The sequence below is a fragment of the Euphorbia lathyris genome, chromosome 10, assembly GCF_963576675.1.
Source record: "Euphorbia lathyris chromosome 10, ddEupLath1.1, whole genome shotgun sequence".
NCBI classification, from domain to species: domain Eukaryota; kingdom Viridiplantae; phylum Streptophyta; class Magnoliopsida; order Malpighiales; family Euphorbiaceae; genus Euphorbia; species Euphorbia lathyris.
The window spans coordinates 6,899,727-6,912,268 of record NC_088919.1 but is presented as its reverse complement, the minus strand read 5'-3'; positions in this window follow the sequence as shown (position 1 = coordinate 6,912,268).

Below are 12,542 nucleotides of genomic sequence, written 5' to 3'. Positions count from 1 at the left end.
AAGTTGAGTGATTTTATTGAGATAAATTAAAGTTTAGTGACCATTTTGAGATAACCATGTAAGTTTAGTGACCAATGGTGTATTTAACCCATTGAAGATGATATAATTGTTGGTGCTTTTATGGTAAATTTCATATAAATCATCCAATAATAAAAAAGTAGAAAAAAAAGTATATTTAATTTGTAAAAAGAAGAAAAATAAAAAATACAGAATCGTAATCATTTTTGTTTTATTGTAATTTTTATTTATTTTATTAGAACTCCTTTTTCTTTTCCCACATTTAAGTTGAATTGACATTTTTGTTTCAGATAACATTTATGTTTGATCTCTCACTTTCATCTATGGACCTACTTCGATGATAGCTTGTTGGACTAGGTCATCGAAGAGATATTTATAAAAAAAGTAAATAATTTATTAGTGTGCTAGTTTTTATCTAACACATTATTTAGTTCTTTTATTTTGAAAAACACATTTTAAAATTCCTATCTTTTATTAATATTAACTCTTTAGTCCTTTTATCTAGTTTTTTGGACTTGTAACTGTTATATTTTAGTATAAATAGACATATATAAAATAATTGAGTAATATAGTCAAGTTGTATTGCACTGTGGTTGTCCTAAAAGCTAAGATATGTTCGGTTAAAAATATAAAAAATAGATAAAAAGACCACATGATTAATATTGGTAAAAGTTAGAGACCTTAAAATGTATTTTTCAAAATAGAGAAATTAAACAGTGTGTTATGTAAAAACTAGAGGACTAATAAATTAGTTACCCTTATAAAAAATGTCCTCACTATTAGGGTGTACTTTGAGAAATACTTCATTTTTAGAAAAGGGTAAGAACCTACTTAATGCTTAACCACTATATGTGTGCCGCCGTCGTTCCTCCGAGTCAGGTTAGGTTGATATGGACAATTAATTTATTTTCGGAATTCTTTAATTAAATATTCTTTTTATTTCTCTCAAACAACTTTTTTGATTTGGTCTTTTAGAACTAGTCTTTCATGTTCCCTACTTTCCTGATTTCTCTCTCACATTCTTCTCCACCAAACCAACAACGAGTTCGTACTATGTAAGACGACTCGTATTTCTTTTCCAGAGTGGGTTGTTTTTATCCTGGAGGTGACCGGAATTCACAATGCTTGTACTTTCTAACAGTTCTAAGAACGTCTTAAAGAGAGCGACATTGTCCGCGACTCATCTCATTACTATGTTCGGTAAAAATTTGGGTTTTCCATGTTTCTGCAACGAAAATTTTAAGATGATTCTCTACTGCTATGGCTACCGAACAAACTAATGGATTGTTTGATATCAACAAGTCATTCCGGTTCGAGGGAGCTCACTTCCGAAGGTGGAAACAAAAGATAATGTTCTATCTGACTACGAAAAAGGTTGCTTTTGTTCATACATCTGAGAACCCTACTGTTACTGAAGATGTTATTGAGGCAGAACTTCTACCCGCTGAAAAATGGCCAGAGACCGTTTTTTGTGTGCAAAGACTATATTCTTAATGGTTTGGCAGATGACTTGTACGACTATTACAATGTCGAACAATTGATAAGTATAAGGTTAGATTGGTTATAAAAGGTTATAAACAACAAGAAGGCCTTGATTACTTTGACATGTACTCGCCCATGTCTAGGATAACGTCTATTAGGATAATACTTTTAATGGGTAAATTACATACGTGGTGTACAACCTTTACCCATTTTCACACTTTGGTGTACAACCTTCAATCTTGTACGCAAAAGTGTACAACCTTTTGGTAGCCTCCCACTAAAGTGTACAACCGGTAATTTTGACCGGTCAACCCAAAGTCAACGCGCCACATCAGCATTTTTTCATCATACCCATTTAAAAAAGTGGGATCCACTCCTTATGAAATTACAAAAATATCATTTACCCTTATATAATTACTAAAATGTCATAGTCTTCTTCCTTGATTCATTTTCTTCCACTCCTCTCTCTCTCTTTCTCTCTCTAAGTCCTCTCTCTCTCTTTCCCTTTCTCTCTCTAAGTCCTCTCTCTCTCTAACTCTCCCTTTCTCTCTATTTCCTCTCTTTCTAACTCTCACTTTTTCTCTCTAACTCTCCATTTCTCTCTCTCTTTCCTCTCTTTTTAACTCTCACTTTCTCTCTCTAACTCTCACTTGTATGTGTATCATGAATTCCAAGACCATTGTTTATCCCTTTCTAAAAATTTCTACCGTTCTTCCAATCAAAGCTGCAAAATGATAGATAATCCCAATTTTAGTAGCAAGTGAAGCAAAATTAAAGCAGCTCTAAAAAATTAAGAAAAAGCAAGAAATGAAGTGAACCTTAGCATCAACATCTTCTCTTTCAATATGTGCTCTCATAATACGAACTTTAATTTGCTCAATCTCATCGGTTTCGTCTCCATTTTATGTCGTCGCCGCCGTTGGTGACCTGTTTTGTTTGACTTCCGTATCCGACCGTGTAAATAGTCTCCGTAAACTCATGATAAGTACAAAATGACTGCAGATTCGGAAATCTTCTGAACAACAAAATTGTGAATCAAAATCCAGAGAGAAAGAACAGATTTAAGTGAGATTTAGTTAGGTAAAGAAATGGTGGGACTCATGGATGATTCAAGCTGCCATTTTTTTCTTCAACCGATGAAAACTTTTGACTTAAATTTGTGCTTCAGAAATGTTGGTTAGCATGGATGATTTCTAACATGACATGGAATTTCATTTTCTCAAGAAAAGAGGAGATAAAAGGTAGAGAAGGGGGGATTGAGTTTTCTGGAAAAAAAATCAATATTCTCGGAAGAATAATATTAAGAAAGGAAGAAGGAAGACAAAGGAAAGAAGAAGAAGAAGATGATGATGAGGCAAAAATTAGGATGATGATTGATGAAAAGAAAAATATGTTAATGAATTTTTACTTTTAATTTCTCTATTTTAGAGAGAGAGAGTTAGAGGGAGAAAGTGAAAATGAGAGAGATGAGGGCATTTTAGTAATTTCATAATAAGTGTGTCAATTTTTTACTTTTAGAATAGTCAAATTGCTGATGTGGCATCGTTGACTTGCGTTGACTGGTCACAAATACCGGTTGTACATTTTAGTGGGAGGTCACCAGAAGGTTGTACACTTTAGTGTGCAAAATTGAAAGTTGTACACTAAAGTGTGAAAATGGATAAAGGTTGTACACCACGTATGGAATTTACTCTACTTTTAATCGATGCTTTGTGGAATTTTGAAGTACATCAGATGGATGTTAAGACAACTTTCTTGAATGGAAGTTTGGACGAAGAGATCTACATGAGACAACCTGAAGGTTGTGTAGCTTTAGGCTATGAAAGACAAGTCTATAAATTAGTGAAGTCTTTATATGGATTAAAACAAGAACCACCAGAACAATGGGATAAAATGTTTGATGATGTCATGATGGAAAAAAGTTATCAAATGAACGCGTTTGAGAAATGTAGTTATGTCAAAACTACAAATGAAGGATATATTATTCTGTGTTTGTATTTGTTGATGGCATACTCCTTGTAGGAAGTAATGACAAGATGGTAAAGAGTACCAAGGACATGTTAAAATCATGATTTGATATGAAAGGTATGAAACTCGAAAATGTGATTTTGGGCATCCAAATCAAAAGTTCACCTAACAGGCTCATCTTGACTCAGTCACACCATGTGGACAAGATTCTTGGCAAGTTTAGTAAGGACGATTCTAGTATCACTGAACTCCAATCCACATTAGCTGATATCTGACTAAAAACTAAGACCTGATATTGCTTTTACTGTCAGCTCTTTAAGTAGATACACATGTAATCTAGGGGAAATCCACTAAAAAGCAATTGTAAGAATACTTCGATATTTATGGTACACTCGTAATTATGAATTGCACCCTACAAGAGAACTTGATGTGTTAGAAAGATTCTCTGATGCAAGTTGGATATCTGATATAAAAGATTTTGAAGGCTCAAGTGGATATGCATTTACTCTAATAGGAGGTGCAGTGTCTTGGGAATCCTTAAGGTAAACGATTATAATGAGATCCACTATAGAATTTGAATTTGTAGCATTGGATAAAGTTGGAGAAGAAGTTGAGTGGCTACGAAACTTGTTGGAGGATATTTCTATATGGCCAAAGCATGTGCCCGCAATTTGTATACATTGTGATAATCAAGAAACTATTAAGAGAGCACAGAACATAATGTATAACTGTAAATATCAACACATGGGTCGTCGACATAATATCGTTATACAGTTGATCTCAATGGGTGTTATTTTTTTGGTGATTTTTTTGGGATCAAAGGATAACACAGCGGATTCACTAACCAAAAGGAGATCAAGTTGAAAAGGCATCGAAAGGAATGAGAATAAAGCTCATTATAATTTAAAGCGTTATGTGAAGGAAAACTCTTCCTTGTTGATCGGAGATCCTAAGATCTAGATTCAAAGGGAACGTCTAATTGCATAAACCTTGTGTAGTTACTGAGTAGGGGTCACCCTTAGTCCATTCTTGTGATGTAAACAATGATAAAAAAAACGAAAAATGTTAAGTTATGCTTTTAATGATTCTTTATGTGTCAGAATTCTGAGCAAAATAAATCACCTATATGAGAGTAAAGTGAGGTTGCTTCGAATGAGACTCATGAGGCTCAGTTCTCTGAAACTCTTGCATAACCTGGAGATGTTCATGACCATAACTAACATGACTATGAGAACCAAAAACTATGTTATGTTGGTATAATGTGAAGTATATCATCATTTACACAAATGACAGAATAGATCATCGCGTCTACTAGTCAACCAGTAAAGTAAATATAATTTCACAAGGGAAGGTTCAGGGTTGTTGCCTAGTTGTTGCCTACTTATCATATGCAGGTACCGACTATAGAAAGTTATCACCACCTCGAATCTTATCGCCTCTAATTTTATTCATGTGTGGTGTTACTGGATAAGAATAAAATATATTAAACGATTTTATGACCATTTAGGAGGTGTTTGTTTACTCTATTTTCTTCCCTTGTTTTTCTTTTCATATTAAAAAGTAAAATTTTAGATGTTTGATTAGCAACATAGTGTTGTTGTTTTATACTTGAAAATCTACTTTTACCAACAGCATGGAATCCCTGCTTTTTTTTATTCTATTTAACGTTAGTTTTTTTCTTTCCTTAATACCCCTGCAAAATTATAAATATGGTTCTTCTCTCTTTGACTCCTCTGTAAATGTTCTTCCCCTTTGGCTCATATGTGAATGTTCTTCACCTTTTGGCTCCTCTATGAACCGTTTCTTTGAAGTCCATATAGTTCTTTTATGGAAAATGAAGTTATTTATAAATTTTTAATTTTATAATTTTTAGGCTTAATATCACTACAACAAATATCTAATATTGTGACGAAAATTCGTCTGACAAAATAAATTTTGTCACAATTAATGTACTTATTGTGACAAAAAAAAAATTAGTAAAAACATGTGAAAATTCCAAACAAAATTATGACAAAATAATATTTCGTCCAAATATTTATCACAATAAATCACCAGTCAATCGATATTATGACAAAAAAAATTGTCACACATTTTTGTCATAAATACATAAGGTTGTGACAAAAATTCATACGTAAAAATAATTTTTTATCACAACTAATGTATTTATTGTGATCAAATAATAATTAGTAAGAAAAGGTAAAAAAACCAAAAGAAATCGTGAGAAAAAATATTTTGTCGAAATATTTATTACAAGAAAGTAGAACTTAATACGTATTATGATAAAAACAAATTGCCACATCATTTTTGTCATAAATATATAAAGATGTAACGAAACATTCATACGATAAAATAACTGTTTTCGCAATTAATGTACTTATTATGACAAAATTACAATTAGTAAAAAAATGAAAAAACAAAACCAAATTATGACAGTAATATTTATCAAATTAGACTAATATATTGTTTCGAAAATCAATTTACAAATTTTCATATTTATTTGGGGATTAGAATGTGTCAGAGATTAATATAAGATATACGATTAAGCCTTAATCATCTTGAGCTTTTAGTTCAAACGGTTCCATGACATGGTATTAGAGTTGCTTGGACCAAACGGTCGAGGGTTCGAGTCTTGGCAACCTCATAAATTTGTAGAATTAAAAACACATGGCGGGTTGGGCCTGTGTTGTACACGCTGCAAACCCAATGAGAATTTGCATGTGGAGGTGTGTCAGAGATTAATATAAGATTTACGATTTAGCGGGTTGGGCCTGTGTTGTACAAGCTGCCAAGCCCAATGGGCATTTGCGAATGGGGGTGTGTATATAACATTTTTCTTACTACATTATGTAGTCACAATAAATCATATTTCACGGTTATTTAAATTTTGTTATAATAGCTAGATTAATGACAAATTATAGTTGTAACAATAATTAAAAACTAATTATGAGGTAATACAATTTTGTCACTAAAAACTTATTAAGACGGGTTTATTGTGACTAGGATGGTGACAACACACTTTGTAACAAGAAGTTTCTTATGACAAAAATATAACTTATTTTGACAAATTAAATTGTCGCAACAAGCTTGAATTCTTGTAGTGTATCTTCCTAGCCTCCTCAAGTTGTCCAAATACTGCAATTGACCCCTCGAACTTAGACTTATGATAACTAACCCCCTCAACTTGTTTATTTGGAACAAATAACCCCTCAAATTGTTCAATTAGAACAAATAACTCCTCAAGTTGCTTATTTAGAACAAATAACTCCTAAACCCAAAAAAAACATTCAACATAATATTACATCAAAAATAAAAGATTTCAAAATATCGGTTGCTACATCTAACTAATCTACTGATACATTAACTAAATGGTAAAAAAACTCCCGAAATAACTTATTTAAGGGGTTGTTTGTTTCAAATAAGCAAGTTGAAGGGGTTAGTTGTCATAAGTCTAAGTTCGGGGGGTCAGTTGCAGTATTGGAACAACTTGAGGGGGCTTGGAAGGTATTAAGCCTAATTTTTATTTAGTTATTTAAATTATTTTTATTAATTTTAGAATTAATTTTAGGGAAAAGTAAAAAAATAAACCTTATGGTTACACCTGTTTTCGAACAACACTCATATGGTTTAAAAGTTTGCAAAATGGTACCTTGAGGTTCATTCTGTTAGCAAACACATACCAAATTGACTAACGGTGTTAAAAGTCAAAGGAAAAATAGTTAATTTAGTCTTTATATTTATTTATTTTATAAATTAACTCCCTTTATTATCTAATTATCACAAACAAACCCCAAAATAAAAAATACAAATCAAATATACCCTCTTCTCCATCTCTTTTTAATTTCTTATTTTTCTTCTTCTCTTCTCTCTCCTCTTTGTTAATTTCTCTCTCTAAAATCAATTGATTTTCCATCTCTTTCTAAATCTAACCTTTAATTAGCTTAAAACAACACAATTTAATACAGCAACATGCGTTGGGAGTGCAAACCAAATGCATGTTGGACAGTCGCTGAATATAAACGGCCAACTGAATCAGAAATACCACCAAAAGTTCCAAAGTTCGTTCGATTTCAATTTTCTCAGGTCGACCTAGAGGCTTCAAAATTACAGCCTCTCAAAGAAACAAAAAAGATGAGAAAAGAAGATACTGTGAAGCTGATTAGCGTCGAGGGTTTTGAGTTCATGATCGACAAGGAAGCCGTTATGGTTTCACATACAATTCGCAATATGCTTACTTCTCCTGGTACTTTTCTCTCCGTTTTTCTCATTTTAATATGTTTCTGTTTCGATCATTGTTTGAATTTTCCTTAATTTTCCTGGAGTTGGCTAATTTAATTGTATGCTTTGGCTAATTGTGTATGGTTGATCTGTTTTATCAAAGTTAGTTGTTAAGAGTTTGTGTAATTTAGCAATCCTTGCTGGGGTTTCAGTTTACAGGTTGAGAATTGCTGAAATTTAGGAGCATATTTGTGGTTTTACGATTCTGTGAAGTATTGTGATTTTGTCTTTATAATTGGGGTTGTGCTTTGCAATTATGCGACAGGGAGTTTTGCTGAGACGCAGCATGGAGAAGTTACATTTCCGGAGATCAGCACTACCATTTTAGAGAAAATTGGCCAGTATTTTTACTGGTCTCTTCAGTATGCCAAGTTCTGTTCTATTCCTTCCCTTGTTCATATTTTTTTGCTATTTGCTTGTGCTATGCTATGCTCTAATGTGTCTGATATAGATTAAAGTCGACTGAGAGTTTTAATCGTAAACTCACAAAGATTACAAACTTCTCTAGCTAAACTAGATGGTTGAATAAACCCAAACAAGGATAACCTTGGTGCTCCAATGGAGGCTTGAATTTCAATTTCATCAAAGTTAAGTATCATTACAAATTGGGGAGCTTATATACTCCAACAAAATAAAGAGGGAAAAGACTAGAAGCCCTTGAGTAGGGTTTTTAGCAAAACATATGAAAGAGCGTAGGATAGGGAAAGGAAGGAAACAATGGTCATCTAGTAAATTGTGGGTGATGGCAAAACAGTAATTAAGCAAGAGCAGAAATGGTCCCCAATAGCAAGAACTTGGAGGAGAAGTATTCTCCAGCTTGGCACGCCCCGCGCCTCCTGACTTACGCCCCGCGTGTTGGAGCTCCTGACCTTGGTGACGCTCGTTGATGGACCTCACGCGTGGCGTCTTTGGGACTACGCCCCGCGTAGTTGACCTCATGGACTCTCTTCACTTCGGAGGCTGGGTTTACGCCCCCACATATAAGGAGGCATGCCCCGCGTAGGAGAGCTACTGACCTTTCCTGTGGAAACAGGGTCCTCCACATCCCACGCGTTAGCAGGCACGCCTCGCGTGTTCGGTTGGCTGCCTTTGACGTCGCCTTCTCCCAATGGATCTCCCCGTGTCTCGTCTCTTATCCCTGGATTCATGCTCGAGGATGAGATGCCCTCATCATTCTCCCCTTCTTTGAAAGAGTCGGACTCCGTCTTGGATACCTTGGTCGGCAATGACCCATCCGGCTTCCACAAGCTTAAATCCTGCACATTAAAAGAAGAAGACATCTTCCCAAGCCAATTAGGGAGGGTTAGTTGGTATGCGTTGGCACTAATCTTCTTAGTGACCCGGTAGGGGCCATACTTCCTCGGCCTCAATTTGCTACTAGTAGCATGCATGAGCCGCTCCTTTCCCAAGTACACCATCACCTCAAACTGCATGTCTCTCCGGTGCTCATACACCTTGGCCTTGACCTTACTATTTTTCTCCTCAATGCTCTGCCGAACTTCTTGGTGCATTTGATGGTAGTTGTTGGCCAAATTGTGTGCCGTCGCACTCTTCTTCTCTCCCTTCGGAACCTCTCCCAAATCAAGAGAATGGTTTGGTGCTTTGGTGTACACAACCTCAAAAGGTGATTTCCTAGTGGTCGAACTCACGGCGAAGTTGTAGGCAAACTCGGCTTGGGCAAGCACGTAATCCCACATCTTGGGTTTTTCTCGACACTTGCTTCTTAGTAGATTTCCCAAAGTCCGATTTACTGCTTCAGTTTGCCCATCCGTTTGTGGGTGAGCCATGGTACTAAACTTCAAAGTGGTCCCGAGGATAGCCCAAAGAGTTCGCCAAAAGTGGCTAACGAACTTCGTGTCCTGATCTGACACTATGCTCTTCGGAACCCCATGTAGTCTAACCACCTCACGGAAGAAAAGCTTAGCAATGGCGGTGGCATCGTTAGTCTTCCGACACGGGATAAATGGGCCATTTTCGAGAATCTATCCACCACTACGAAAATAGAATCCATACCACATTGGGTCCTTGGTAGCCCCAACACAAAGTCCATGGAGAGATCTGATGGCGTGGCGTACGGGTAGAGCTTCTACGACGAAATATATATTATGATAAGTGCGTTACGACTATGGATGTGATCTTCCTAAATGCTCTATCTCTACTAGACACCACTACTTAGGGGCAAGTGTACCCCGTCGTATCAAGTAATAATCCGGTTAAGACCGGGTATCGAATCCACGGGATTTATAACTACAAGTATTAAACGACTCGGTTTTATATGTTATCTAAGCGGTGAATACTTTGAGTTGATTCGGGGAACAACTACAAACTACTCCTGACTACGGGTGAGACAAATTTATATAACAAAAACTCTACGAAATGATGCGGATGGCGATAAGTTATAACTATGACAAACAATGACCCCCAATATATATACGGTTAATGATTTACTCTTGCAATGACGACTACGTGTAGTGTGACCGACCCGTGAAGTACTTAGACTACGTGGTTCCTAGTCAAGGCGTGTCTAATGCTTGGGACCATAAATTAGGGCCCGTAAGTTCTGTGGTTTGTCAAATCCTACGGTTTCCGGAGCGTCACTTCCGGTAAGGCAACACCTATATGAATCCCTAAAGATAGCCCGAATGGCGGCGGAAATCGCGTTCTCCTACACAATAATCAATTATGAGTATCAAAACAAGTAACAAACATTAACACATATATAGAAAAAGAGATTACGAATCATAAATTATAAATATGGAGAATGTAAATATGAAATACAACCAAGCCTAGTACATAGGAAGAGTACAAGCTAATTAGCAAGTGAAAAGGGAAGAATCCACCCTCGGAACTAGCTAACCGGACTCAAGGCCGTCTCTTAGGACTTGGAGATGGAGCTTTCGAGCTTGGTGAACGGAGATGGAATGAAACTTCGACGGAATGCCGGAATTAACGAACAAGCTCTCAAGGTGATAGAGTTTTGCTAAATAAAATAAAATCTCAAACTATATAACAAGAACTTAAACTATAGTAACAATTGTATATCAAAAGCTTGGTGTTCAAAGGTGTGTAAATGAGTGCTAGTCACTCCTACTTATACACATCAAGCTAGGGGTAGAGTTGTAATTTCACAAGATACAAGTATGGAGGAACATGATTTTCTGCAGATTTCCCATGATACGCCTCGCGTATGGTGGAGTACGCCCCGCGTATTTGCCTATTTCGTCAGAAATCTCCTGCATGTGGACCAAATCCAGATCTTGTTGTCTCAACCACGCCCCGCGTAGACTGGGATGCGCCTCGCGTGTTTGAGTTTCTGAGATTTTATTGCTTGAATTGGGTCTTTTACGCACCGCATAGCTGCGTGTAAGGTGGGACGCCCCGCGTAGGAGCAGTTGACTCTGGGAGACCATGCAGTCTGACTTTCAGGATTAGGCTTATCATTTCTGACATATGTCACATGCCTCGCGTGGTGGTTGATGCGCCCCACGTATCGGTGACTAGATCCCACGTGGTGCTTGTGGATTGAACAATTATTTCTGACCAAGTGTTCCACGCCCCGCGTATGTCGGTGGATTTTCGCTCCTTGCTCGTACCTGAAATACAATTCTCGAGAGCCGAGTTAGCTTGATGTTTTATTTTCTAAATTAATCAAAAATAAGGAAAATTAACCGAAAGTACGGAATTTATTTTTATTTCGTTATTTTATTAAAACACTCTATTTTTGCAATTAAACTTATTTATTTCATCTAAAATTAAATCGTAAATCACGCTAAAAGATAGGGACGAAATGCCCCTATCAAGATCCTCCCAAATGGTTTGCGGAATCGGAAGGTGCATACGTAACCCGTCATTAGTAGCATGCCCCTTGGATGTTTGGCAATTCTCACATTGCTCCATGATGTACGCAACATCTCTCCTCACCCTAGGCCAAAAGTATCGGGAGCTAACCGCTTCAAATGTCTTATCCTTACCAAAATGACCTCCCAACACTCCTCCATGTAGTTCTCAGATCAGTCTTTCTCGTATGGACGTACCCGGAAGACACAACTGACTCCCCCTCATGAGGAAACCGTCAACCAGCTGATACTCGCTCCCCTCGGTGCCACTTCTACACTTCTCCCACTCTCTTCCAAAGTTCGGATCGTCATAGTACTCCCCCTTAATGTGCTCGAAATAAACTAACTCAATGGCTATTGTTTTGAGGAGTGCAACCCTTCGACTTAAGGCATCCGCCACTTTGTTTTGTTGACCCGCTTTGTGGAGAAGTTTATAAGGGAACTTGTCCACAAAAGCGGACCATCTAGCATGCATGGAGCTCCGGAGTTGCTTTTGACTTCCCAAGTATTTGAGGGTTTGGTGGTCGGTGTACAACATGAACTCCTTGCCAATGAGATAGTGCTCCCACGTCTTGAGAGCCTGCACTACCGCATAAAACTCCTTGTCGTAGGTGGCCCACTTTTGTCTTGAGTCACACAACTTCTCACTGAAATAAGCAATGGGTCATCTCTCTTGCATTAACACTCCCCCAACTCCTAATCCACTCACGTCACACTCGACTTCGAAGAGCTTATCAAAATCTGAAAACGCTAAAACTGGAGCGGTGCTTAGCTTTTCCTTTATCAATGCAAAGCTATTCTCTTGCTCGTCTTCCCATTTGAAGCCTCTACCCTTCTTCAAACACTCGGTCATTGGAGCCACAATAGCGCTGAAATTCCGGATGAACCGCCTATAGAAAGTAGCTAACCCATGAAAGCTTTTAATGCCCCCAACGATCTTCGGAGTCGACCACTCTCGAATAG